The sequence below is a fragment of the Carassius auratus genome, unplaced genomic scaffold (genome assembly GCF_003368295.1).
Source record: "Carassius auratus strain Wakin unplaced genomic scaffold, ASM336829v1 scaf_tig00051428, whole genome shotgun sequence".
NCBI classification, from domain to species: Eukaryota; Metazoa; Chordata; class Actinopteri; order Cypriniformes; family Cyprinidae; genus Carassius; species Carassius auratus.
In genome coordinates, this window is record NW_020527199.1 from 1 (window position 1) to 13318 (window position 13318).

The window sequence follows — 13318 nt, forward strand, 5'->3', positions numbered from 1 at the left end:
TGTGTTTGCAATTTAGCAATTTTGTTGCTAAATGTAGCAACTTTTTCTTCCTGAAGCACCTAGCAAACAGGTGAAAATATTACTATTTTTACATTTTAACTTGGCAACTTTTAGCAATTTTTGCCAAGCGAATAAATGATATAACGGAACATTTACCATTTAATTACACAAAAAGTGAAAAACAAAAGATGACAAGTAGTATACACACATTATGTTAATTAAAGTTAGCTGCTATTTGCAATTGTTTAATTTTATAATAATACTTATAATAATAATATAATTTAGTAAGTTACTAAATGTTGATTTATGATACACTTTATTATAGCTTAAAGGGGTCATATGAGGTTGTTAAAAATAACATTATTACGTGTATTTGGTGTAATGAAATGTGTTAACGAGGTTTAAGGTTAAACTACACATTATTTTCCACATACTGTACATTTTTCTTGCTTCTCTATGACCCTCCTTTCTGAAAAGCGTTGACATTAACATTGTGTCCTATTCTACAGACTTTTGTTAGAGTGTAGCACACTAACTACGCTCAAAACTATAACTGTTCAGAATGTGTAGTCTTGCTTATTTACAAAAACAAATCTACAAATCTAAATGAACATATATATTCTTTTGCTGAAATTTGATGCAGTGACGCAACTTTGTGTCATGATTACGTAACGTCAAAATGTCATTTAGAAACTTTTAGCAACATATCAACCTTCCTCTAGCCGTGGTGCAACAACTCTTTCTCCTCTCAGTCTCAAAGTGAGTTTTGACTGATTTCTAAGGAATTATGCAACACATCCACTAATATTTTGCCATCATCATTATCTGACAAATAACAGCATTTTTATTTGCACTCACTTCATAGCTTCCAATAATATGTGTGGATTTTCCTCTTGCTGGAAAGTTAACAACACAGTTCTCCTTTATGATGAGGTGAAAGACAAAATTTTAAGATCATTCAAAAAAAAATGTATAAAGCTAGAAAGAACCAATACAGTAGCTGGGAATTTACCAAGAATAAAATTGCCAAATATATTAGGAACTTTTGTAGTGATTTAGATAAAGAAAATAAAAAATACCTTGGATGAAAATATTGTTATATGTAGAATCATCTAAGAATGTACATAACGTACTTGACTAGATCCTTTATATAAACATAAAGCTGAAGGGGCATTTGTTAGATTGTGTAGGAATGGATAGAGAAGGGTGAACAAAATCCTGCATATTTCTGTTCAGACTGGAAAGAGAAGAAGCTTTAAAATAAAGATTAAAAAAGACCTTAAAAAAACCTTATGGTTGGTGGCAATATTACTGAGGATCCGAGAAGTATCGCAAAGTTCTGTGCCAACATATGAATTGTTTTTTTCAGGCGTAAGGCTACCTAACATAAAACATTTGAGTGTTTCAGATCAGCGTTTTTGTGATGCATCTATCACATTAAAAGAGATTAAAGAGGCTATTAACACTTTAAAAGCCAACAAATCTCCAGGAACAGATGGACTCAGCTCAGAATGCTAAAGATACACTGGAACATGCATTTTTATTTCATTAAATTAATTATTCTCTCGAAAAAATTGGCTTTGGTGACTCGTTACGTTAAAATGCTATACACGGTAACAGCTTTTCAAGAGTGTCAAGGTTTAAGAAAGTATGAAAAGCATCGTCAGGATACTCCATCTGCCATCAGTGATTCAACCGTGATGGGGTCCGTGTAACGCTTTGCAGTGCTTTGTTCAATTTGCACCATCAAAATTAACCAACTGAAAAACTTCAAAGTTGGATTGCTTTTCCCTTGATAAAAGTACACTGGAAAAACATTTTGGTTGATAAGTTTTATGATATTTCAAAATATGATTGGTGGTGAACAATATACACCTTCTACTTCTCAAACCTCATATTTTCTATGATATAGTGCTGGAAAACACTGAGAAAATCAGAGCAATGAGTAATTTTTTATGTTAGTTCAAAAATCACACTCGGACGCAACAACCCAAGCTTGTATAATTGAAAATTAAACTGAGAAACAATTATCAGTTTGTGAATTATTCCAAAGAAATGGAAAATTTTTCATTTGGTTAATTTTGATGGTGCAATTTGAACAAAGCACTGCAAAGGTTAGGACGGTAACGTTGGGGTAAGTGATTAATTACAACATTTTCATTTTTGGATGGAGTATCCCTTTAATCCCTGTGACACAAATTTGTTTTTTCCGCATCAAGAAACAAAAACTATAAAAAAAAAAAAAAGATCATCATTCGGGCTACATTTATACAAAGGTTTGTGGTTTGCCTTCCCAGCTAGAATTTTTGTGTTCTAAAAATGTTCTCAGAACATTACCATTTTATGGTTATTGTTCTAACAATGTTTTTAGCGGGTAGTTTTATTTTTGTTCCCAGAACGTTCTCTCAAAAGATAGGATAACGTTCTCTAAAAATATTCCAAAAATGTTTATTAATAACATTATTAGAACATTATCCCCTAAAATTCTAATTAAGATTTGAGCAGATGCCTTGCCTTGCCTTGTTTAAAATAATAGTTTGGTTTGATGTCACCATAATGGTGGTAAGTGTTGGCTTTAGTTGTGCAATTTGACACTTGACTTGTCAGTGTTGTTCTTTAACTGCTGTAATCTTTATTGTGGCAAAAACAGCAAAAAAACATGTGGTTTGATGGTACTGGTTGCTTTCTGATGAATAACACACCATCACATATGTGGCTTGTTTACCCTTTTTTAACAAATCTAATGTACAGTGTTACTTACATATTAATTATTAAAGCAACTTAATGGCTAAACAGCCTGAGACAAAGCACATTTTAAAACAAATTATTTCAATGATTTGGAAAAAAATACACTTTTTTTTTTTCTTTTTCACACAAACATCAGAATTCAGCGTATGAATCTCAACAATGGTGACATGCTTCATGCTGCAATGTATTCTGGGTATATCACACAAAACTCATTCATGTCACCCAGAATGCACTTCGGCATGAAGCATGTCACCATTTTTGAGATCCATACAGCAATTATTGAGGTCTCTGTGTGTCTAATAGTGATGGGAAGTTCGGATCATTTTACCGACTCGGACTTTTGAGTCTCGTTCAGCGAAATGAACGAATCTTTTTTCGAGTCATTTCTTCCATTTCGTTCGTTTTAGCAAAATGTTATTAAAATATTACGTACTACCTCCCCAACACATCTAGTACTTACGCAAATGTTGATCACACTACAAACAATACAAAAATAAAATGCTATGAGATAAAGAAAAAAAATACTCATTCTTTACCTGGGTCTTCAGTCTGTGATTAGCTCATCTCACCTCTTTTTTTTTTTATTTTTTTTTTTTATTCAAAATTTTATTATGAACAATGCACAGGACAATAGGTACAGAGAACACTACAACTACTGTGCAACCTGCACAACAAAAAAAAGAAATGTACAGACCAGAGGATAATAACATATTAATTTATAGAAGGGGAAAATTAAAATATATTCAGTTCCTTCAGGAGATGAAATGTTCTTGTAGCCTTCATATTTTGCATGTTTTCTATTGTTTTGTAATATGTTTTAAAGTCCAGATGAAATACATTAAAGCTAGGTTGTGAATTAGACCATTTACATTTGTGAATATGGTATTTTCCGAAGATAATAAACAGTTGAATAACAAAAATTAAATTTTTGGACAAACCACATAAATAAAAGTATAACATGACATCAAAAATATTGATTCTGATGTTTACATTCAATTTTGTGATTATAAATTCTTCCAAATCAGACCAAAATTTTTTTGTGTACATACAGTGATAAAATAAATGAAAAATAGTCTCCCTATTTGATTGGCAAAAGACACAAGACTCTTCTATGTTTATTTTAAATCTTCTTAGCGTATCTTTAACAGGATAAATTTGATGTAAAATTTTAAATGAAACTTCTTTTATTTTATTATTAATACAATATTTATAAATAATAGTATTTGCCTTTTCCCAATTTAAATCACCCATGGTTGAAAACCAAAAAAACTTTGCAGCAGGTGGAACTGAACATGAAATTTGATTTCTAATATACTTATTGGTGTATGCTTTCTTTGTAATGTCTGTATCTCCAATAAAAATTCTATTAACTTCAGCACTAATATCTGTAAATGATATGTGTTTTAGTATTTGAAGTGAACCTGTAGGGACTGCATCAAATACAACTGCGTATTCTTTTGGTGTCACTGGGAAGTTAAAGTTTTGAAGAAATTCTGAATATGACATGAGTAAACCATCTTTGTTCAATAACTGTCCTACCAACAGAATTCCTCTATCAAACCATGGCTGAAAAAACAGAGACTTCTTTTTATAAAGAATTTCTTTATTATTCCAAATAAAGTATCTATGTGGACTAAAGTTGTGTTTATAGATCATTATCCAAGATAGAAGGGCTTGTTTGTGGAAGTCAGCTAATTTCAAGGGAATTTTATCAATAGAAAAATTACATTTCAGTAGAAAATTTATGCCACCAAGAGTATTAAACAGAAATGATGGAAAAGCGTTCCAGATGCTGTCAGGGCTTTTCAAGAATTCTATAATCCATTTAATTTTAAAAGTATTATTTATAGTATGAAAATCCAGCACTTCCAAACCACCTTGGTCTCTACATCCTGTGATAACATCTTTTTTTAGATAATGGGGTTTTTTCCTCCAGATATAATCATACAGTATTTTATCCAATTCTTTAATTGTATTTTTTGGGATATCCAGCGATAAGGCAACATATACAGAGCGTGATATACCTTCTGCCTTTGATATTAAGACCCTGCCAAATAGAGACAAGTCTCTCATTAACCATGAATTTAGTTTAGATTGTATTTTTTTAACAATTGGATCAAAATTTAATTTATGACGTTCCTCTTTATTTTTACAAATTACAATTCCAAGATATGTCACTTTTTCATTAATTGGTATTCCATCAAAACTGGCCAGATTGCAATTTTTCAGGGGGAACAAAACTGATTTATTAATGTTCATTACCAATCCTGATACATCACTAAATTTTTTTATACTATTTACTGCAGTCCCAATTTGGTTTCGGTCACTTAAAAAGATGGCTGTGTCATCTGCAAGTTGGCATATTTTAAACTTTTTACCAACAGCATTAATTCCTGAAAAGGGAGACATTTTTACGTGGGTAGCCATTGTTTGAGCAACTAAGAGAAACAAAAATGGAGACACCGGGCAGCCTTGTCTAATACCACGTGATATACTAAATCTTTCTGATGTGCCTGTTTTCAGTTTAACAGAACTAGAACATCCATTATATAAGGTTTGAATTGCCTTATGAAAATATTTACCAAAACCAAAAAAGGAAATAGATTTTAATATAAAGTTATGCTCGATGGTGTCAAAAGCTTTATAAAAGTCAATGAATAGTATGAAGCTATCATTCGGAAGGAGGTCACTGTAATCTATCATGTCTAAAATTAAACGTATGTTATTGCTTATGTGTCTTTTGGGCATAAAGCCAGATTGTTCTTCATCTATAATTTGATTCAGGCTATGTTTAAGTCTTTTTGCAAAAATTAAAGCAAATAACTTTGCATCATTGTTAAGTAAACTAATAGGTCTACAGTTTTCAATGTGTAATTTATTCTTATTTGGTTTAGGAATTAAAGTAATCACGCCCTGTTTCATAGTCGGAGGAAGTTCACCTTTTTCAATGGCTTCTTCAAACACAGACAGCAGGAAAGGAGAGAGTTTATCATTAAATAGTTTATAAAATTCTCCCGTCAAGCCATCATTCCCGGGAGTTTTATTGTCTTTTAAAAGTTTAACACATTCCACCAGTTCAGGTAAGGAAATTCTTCCATCACAAATCTCTCTAAATTCTTCATTTATTTTCTTAGCATTTGTGGAGATGTTATTTAAAAAAGAATCTATGCCAGAACCTGTGGAAGCAGATGAGTATAAATCCTTATAAAAGCTAGAAACATGTTTTGAGATTAATTTATGATTATAGGTAATACTTCCATTGACTGATAAATTACTTATTGTATTATATTCAGCATTTCTCCTTTCTAATCCAAAAAAGTACTTTGTATTTTTCTCTCCTTTTTCAATCCATTTACATCTGGATCTCACAAAGGCACCTTTAGTTTTTTCTATGTATATATCGTCTAGTTTACTTTGTAATAAAATCAGATTTTCTTTCTCATGTTCATTAAGATTACCGTTAGATTTTATTTGTAAATTTAATATTGCTTTAATGACTTGTGATTCATTTTCTCTTTTTTGCTTTGCTAAATACTTCCCTTTTTTAATAGCCATCTTGCGAATTTCAAATTTTGTTAGTTCCCAATTTTGTCCATAGTTACCAGAATTACAGGCTTGTTTCCAAAATTTTTCAATGATCCTACTAATTTCTAGTTTAAAATCTAAGTTGTTAAGTAATGAGTTGTTAAGTTTCCAGTAACTGGAAGTATTATTCTGAGAAAAACAATTGCTCAAGTAAATTTTAATAAGTATAAGTTTATGGTCAGTTAATATGGCTGGTTCTATCATCACATCTTTGACCTTATCTTCAAGGTCATTGGAAATGAGCCAAAAATCTATGCGTGACTGCAAAGACAGACTTCTATTGCTCCAAGTATACATTCTCTGTGATTTGTTCCTTTCACGCCAAATATCCATAAGTCCTAGACGCAAACATGTATTTCTAAGTTCACAATTTATGTTTGCAGGTTTTGGAGGCCATCTATCCAAGTTATCATCAAAAACTGTATTAAAATCACCTCCCCATAAGACCTTATCTTCTGAAAATTTTAAATTAAGTTGACAAATTCTTGCCTCCACATTTTTAAAGAGAGTCTGATTTCTAATTTTGTCATTGGTGGCATAAATATTAACCATTATAAATTGTTTCTGTTCCAATTCACATACTAAAATAATTAATCTTCCTGAAACGTCTTTTTCACTATGTAGAATTTGCCCCTTAAAGTTTCCTTTTAAAATAGCCACGCCTGCTGATCGATTATCTCCATTCGAAAACCATATTTCACTCCCCCATTGGTTCTTCCAAAAAGATTCATCTGCTGCACATGCATGAGTTTCTTGAGTAAAATAAAAGTCTGCATTTTTAGCACTGCAGTACAAAAAAAAAGCTTTCCTTCTAAGTAAATCTCTTAGACCTCTGGCATTGACAGAACAAACACAAAGAGACATCCAGAAAAAAAAGACAAAAGTACTTGTTTAACTTTAGTGTTTTCTAGCTATAGGTTTCTTGCATAACTAAATTGAACTTTTGCATAAACCATCCTATTTTCACATTTGGGTTAAATAGACATATTACACTCTGGAATTATTTATCAAACTCTAAAGTCCCCGTAAAGCTTTTCTTTATCACGACAAAAGATAAAGCTGAAAAACTTTATAAACAAAATGTAAACATTTTCAAAACGAACTACCTGTTATAGACTACATCTAAGTTGGACGTATTTCTCTGCCATCGATGAACGCTCTTGCCCCGCTGAAATAAGCGGCTTTGCCTTCTTTTCTGGCTTTGTCCACCGCGGGCCACAATCGACTCCTTGCTTCCTTGTCTGCGGCTGTGAGATCCTCCTTGAAGTGTAAGCCTCGAGTTTGCAGAAAGGGACTCTGCCTGGCGTGTTTCCAAATGAGATCCCTCGCCGTTCTTGAAATAAATCTGATGATGATCGGCCGTGGATTCCCCCGCTGATCCTCCGCGGCTCTGAGTCGGCCGAGTCGGTGTACGATGTCCAACGCCGCCGTCACTTCGTTCCTCTGCTCCTCTGGGACCACAGCTCTGCAGATCTCCTTCACTCTCTCCTTCACCTTTTCCGAGGAGTTTTCAGCCACCCCATGAAGTCGCAGGCACCACCTACGGCTGTATCGTTCCTGGTCGTTCATCCGCCGTTCCAGTTCTGCAGCTTTTTTCTTCATTTCCATATTTTCTTTTTTCATTCTTTCATTTTCATTTTTCAGACCCATAACATCAGAATGAATCGAGTTTAAACTTTCGCAGATGCTCTCAATTTCTTTGGAGTTGTTCTTTATCATTATTTCCAGGTGGTCAGCTCGGTTATTGATTTTTTCTGAAAGAATCTGAATAATGTTGTTCTGGACTTCCATTAAGCTTGGCTCTGAAGCCGCGGCTGGGTCGACATTTTTTGTTTTTTTCGGTGCAGGGGTAATTACTTGGTGTACTAGGAGAAGATTCACATCTTCCTCCAACTTTACAGGCGTATGAATGAGTTTCCTCAATTTTTCGCTTTTCTTTAGCGTGGTCCACTTCCATCCCTTCCAGCGCAGACATCTGCTTTTTGACCGACATTTTGCTAGCAGACCTTTTGCAAGCTAATTTTTCAGAATTGTTCGACGACAGCGATAAAGTTCTGTTTTGTATGTTCAAATCGTCTTTCTATGTTATTGTAACGAATCCATAAATTATTCAATTTATAATTGGGGGAAAATATGCACTACATACATAATTTTTGCAAGAAAACACGTTGCCGTACCTCCACTCAAGAAAAACGCCTTATCACTACGCCAGCTTGGCCCACACACATCAGCTCATCTCACCTCTCATCTGACAAGAAGTCTTCGGGTTTAAGTCATTCCTTAATCACGTGACAGCCCCATACGCGAAACCAACGCGGTCTTGAGCCGGAAAGAGAATTGATTAGTTCATCTCATGAGTCTTTCGGGTCGAGTTTGACTCGTTCCTTAATCACGTGACAGCCCCATGCGCTATTTCTGACATTTCTGTCACCGTGTTTTTGTTACTGTTTGTTGAGGATCTGTGGTTTGTTATTATTTTATAAATAAATAAAACCCTGTTATAAATAACATTTTGATTAATTTGTCTTCTTGACTGTCTATCGGTAAATAAACACTAGGCTATATAATAATATAATAATCCAAGCTTACAATAAAAAGTATTTATAGACTAGTTTGTTCATTTTTACTCCAATTTTGAGTTTGCTGGTATAATAATTGCTTTTCCTAGGACTTGACATATTGGTGTAATATATGTATAAGAAGATTGCTCAAAAAAGGACATGATGACATACATTAAAAGCAAATAACATTTTGAATTTGAATTATTAATGTTAAAGACAAATGTTAAAGACATTAAGGTTATGATAACTTCAGCTTTAACAGTTTTAACCCAGCTCAGAGTGAGGAGTTTCAGATCCTGGTGCACTGCCAGTGCAGGGGCCATGTTTTGGGAAGACTTTGACGAGAGGGTAGCAAGCTTGAGGCCTTCTGCTACCTCTTCTAAGACCTCAGATGCTATGATGGCCAACCTTGCAGAGCCACTCTTACCCCACACATCAGACCCTCTGGCCTGGTGGAGGAGATGTTCACCAGAGCCTTTCTGAAGTCACAAAGACAAGACTTTGCATTGTGGCCACATCCGTGCCATCTGAATTTTTTTTTCTAAAACTGGGCAGATTATCTCAGACAGAAGAACTCACAGACTCAGCCCATCCAAGGTCAGGGAGCTTGCTTTTTTTTTTTATAATGTAAACATGCCTTAAAGCAAGTCCTAAAAATATAGCCACAGTGTGTTATTTATTTTAAAGCTTATTTATTTTTATTTACTTAGAAAAAGACTAGCTTGTTGTGCAATATTTTTGTTGTTGTGATTCTAAAAGGTAATTTGTTATTGTTATAAGGCTCCGTAGCTTTAGTATCTCTTAATTTTCATTTATTTTTTATTCAAATGGTTTAAAATTATTTTGGGAATAGCTTGTTGTGCAATATTTAGTTTTTCTTTTTTTTATATTGTACTTTTAAAGTTCATTTGTTAAGGTTATTAGACCCTGTGGCTTTATTATCTTTTAATTTTAATTTCATTTTTAATTATTTACATTTTTATTATTTTAATTTATTTTGGAATAGTTGTCCTCTTTGTTACAAAGCTTTTCTGTAATAAACAATAAACAACTATTCAAACGTATGTACAATGTTTTTAATGTTTATAAAGTGTCATATGTTACAAAAGTATGGTTTACACAGACAATCTGATTTAATAACTGCACAACTAAACAAAAACAAACAAACAGACAGAAAAAAAGATCAACATTTTAAGCATAACCAACTCTTTATTTCCACATTCAGTGTTATGGAAAAGTACCACCATGACAGAAATTAAAAACAACAATTTGAAACCAGAAATGCATCACGTTACTGTAAGAGTAAATAATACTAATAATAAATAAGTACTACGCACCCATTTTGTAAGGAAAGTTGTAAATGAACTAATTACTCTAGCCAATGTTGTCACACAGTACAAAAGAACGAAAAACCAGAAGAACCGAAAGATGAACTATTCAATTATCTGCATTCTTTTACTGTCAGTGTCTATGGTTTTAGTGTATGGGTCTGTCACGTGATTAAGGAACGACTCGACCCGAAGACTCATGAGATGAACTAATCAATTCTCTTTCCGGCTCATGCTGCATTGGGTTTAACGTATTGGGCTGTCACGTGATTGAGGAACGAGTCAAAAACCCGATAGACTCGAACTATGAACTAGTGATGGGAAGTTCGATTCTTTTCCGCGAACCGGTTCTTTCGGACGGTTCGATTCAATAAACCGGTTGAAAAAACCGGTTCATCGGTTCTTTCACGCTCGACGTAATGACGTCATTGGCGATGACGTAATGGCGTCACGTCTATCAAACATTCAAATATATAAAGTCAGTAATCATAACTTTAGTCAGTTAAAACCTCATAATCATGAAAAGTTTACATTTGAGTTTTGCAACAACACCTAAATACAGTAACAGCAATAATGTGCATATGAGGATTTAAGTCTTGAAGATATAAAGTAAATAAATTAGGTGTCATCAGCGCAGAAACCATGATCCACTTACTAAACATAATCCATTGCGATGTATTTGTTATTAAATGAACTTACGTTTCGCCAGATTGCCCTTCATCCAACCCAGATAGCATACATATCCGGGCCTCATCTGGGCCAACTATGGCACATCTGGCTCAGTTCTGGCAACGGCAGAGGTTATATGGGCCATCTCTGGCCCACACACATCAAGCCGGTTTTAGTTTGAGTCGTGGCTTGCTGTGTGTGGGCCAGATCTGGCCCGTGTGTGACAAACCAGCTTTAGTTTGTGTCGTGGCTTGCTGTGTGTGGGCCAGATCTGGCCCGTGTGCGACAAACCGGCTTTAATTTGAGTCGTGGCTTGCTGTGTGTGGGCCAGATCTGGCCCGTGTGCGACAAACCGGCTTTAATTTGAGTCGTGGCTTGCTGTGTGTGGGCCAGATCTGGCCCGTGTGCGACAAACCGGCTTTAGTTTGAGTCGTGGCTTGCTGTGTGTGGGCCAGATCTGGCCCGTGTGCGACAAACCGGCTTTAATTTGAGTCGTGGCTTGCTGTGTGTGGGCCAGATCTGGCCCGTGTGCGACAAACCGGCTTTAATTTGAGTTGTGGCTTGCTGTGTGTGGGCCAGATCTGGCCCGTGTGCGACAAACCGGTTTTAATTTGAGTCGTGGCTTGCTGTGTGTGGGCCAGATCTGGCCCGTGTGCGACAAACCGGTTTTAATTTGAGTCGTGGCTTGCTGTGTGTGGGCCAGATCTGGCCCGTGTGCGACAAACCGGCTTTAATTTGAGTCGTGGCTTGCTGTGTGTGGGCCAGATCTGGCCCATGTGCGACAAACCGGCTTTAATTTGAGTCGTGGTTTGCTGTGTGTGGGCCAGATCTGGCCCGTGTGTGACAAACCGGTTTTAGGTTGAGTTCTGGCTTGTTGTATGTGGGCCAGATATGGCCTATACCAGGTGACCAGATGTGCCATTTTCTGAAGACACGTCCTGGCAGATCACCTTACTTTACCAGTCAGTGGTTCTAAAACTATTTTTAGTACTGGACGCCCATAATATTTCAGGACACATAATATAAATACATACACACATTTATTTGACCTACACGGACCTGTTATGAAGCTGCAATGTTATTCGATTTTTTTTTACATTTTTGTACCATGTCCTCTGGTGTGACACCATGTCCTTTGAACTTTTTCGGAACCACTACAAATGTTTTACGCTTTGTTGTGCATTAATATGACACCCCTAAATTATATATATTTTTAATTAAAAAGTGCATGTTAAGCTACATAATCCTAGAAAATTTTGCAAATGTGTCTTGCTTGCCACTAATGACAGGTTAGCTTGGAATAGCAAGGTCATTAATTGACAGAAAAGGCTGAAACGTCCTTTGGTGTGATAAAAAAAAAAAAGTCCTCCATTGTGACACCTGTACTGTCACACCACAGGACAAAGTTTCTTTAAAAATCATTTTAAATAATTAAATAATATTTGTTTAACTCCTTTTTAACTTTTAAATGAAATAATTACATTCATTAAATTAAGCTCTAATCATCAAAAAAAAAATTATGAATCTGTAGAATATATAAAAATTTCACTTTTTAATAAAAAAAAGTAAAAAAAATTTTTACTTTTTCATGATATTCACATTTCTTCAAGATGCACCTTTTACACACACACACACGCACACACACACACACACACACACATATATATGAGTGTTCGTAAAAGCAACAATACAAAATCTTAAACTATAAAAGTGCCACTTTGTCCCACTATTATGTGCAGGCCTGGCATTTTGCACTGGGCTATAGAACTACAAAATGAATTTTAAATTAGCAATATCATAATTGAATGACATTTTGAATTATGTAGTGATCTAATTCTATCCACCAAGAAATTGTATGTGAATGTGTGAGACTTATGGTCATGGTTATAGGGAAATAACAAGAAGAACAAAGTGCAGTAAACGGTAAAACTGTTTGCACTACAAACCAGTACGTTCATAATTAAGACAATACATTAAAAATAACATGATAATACAGCAGTTTGCAACAGTAAACAGCAAAACAAGCTGTTTGTACAGCTAATATAGCTGGAATGACACCGAAAGCCAGACACATTAAATTTACAAATGGCCGCGCCCCCTCTTACAGAAAAAAATAAGGGGCATATGTTTATTCATATGTTTATTTATGTGACGTAAGCGTGTGACTTTTAATTCGTGACGTGCTTTCATGGGCGTGCGCGCGGACCGGATGGAGTTGCCATGGAAACGGAGCGCAACACTGCAAATGTCACGAGGAAACACCCCGTTTCTCGCTGATTTCACTGTTTTCAGGTGAGTTAAGTCCATAAAATCACACAAATATTACTTATAACTGTTGTTGACACTTCTCTTACTTGTATTTGACTCGCTTCTGTTGTTTATTTACTTTATAGGAATGGTTTAATGTCTTCGAAAAAGTCCGTTAGC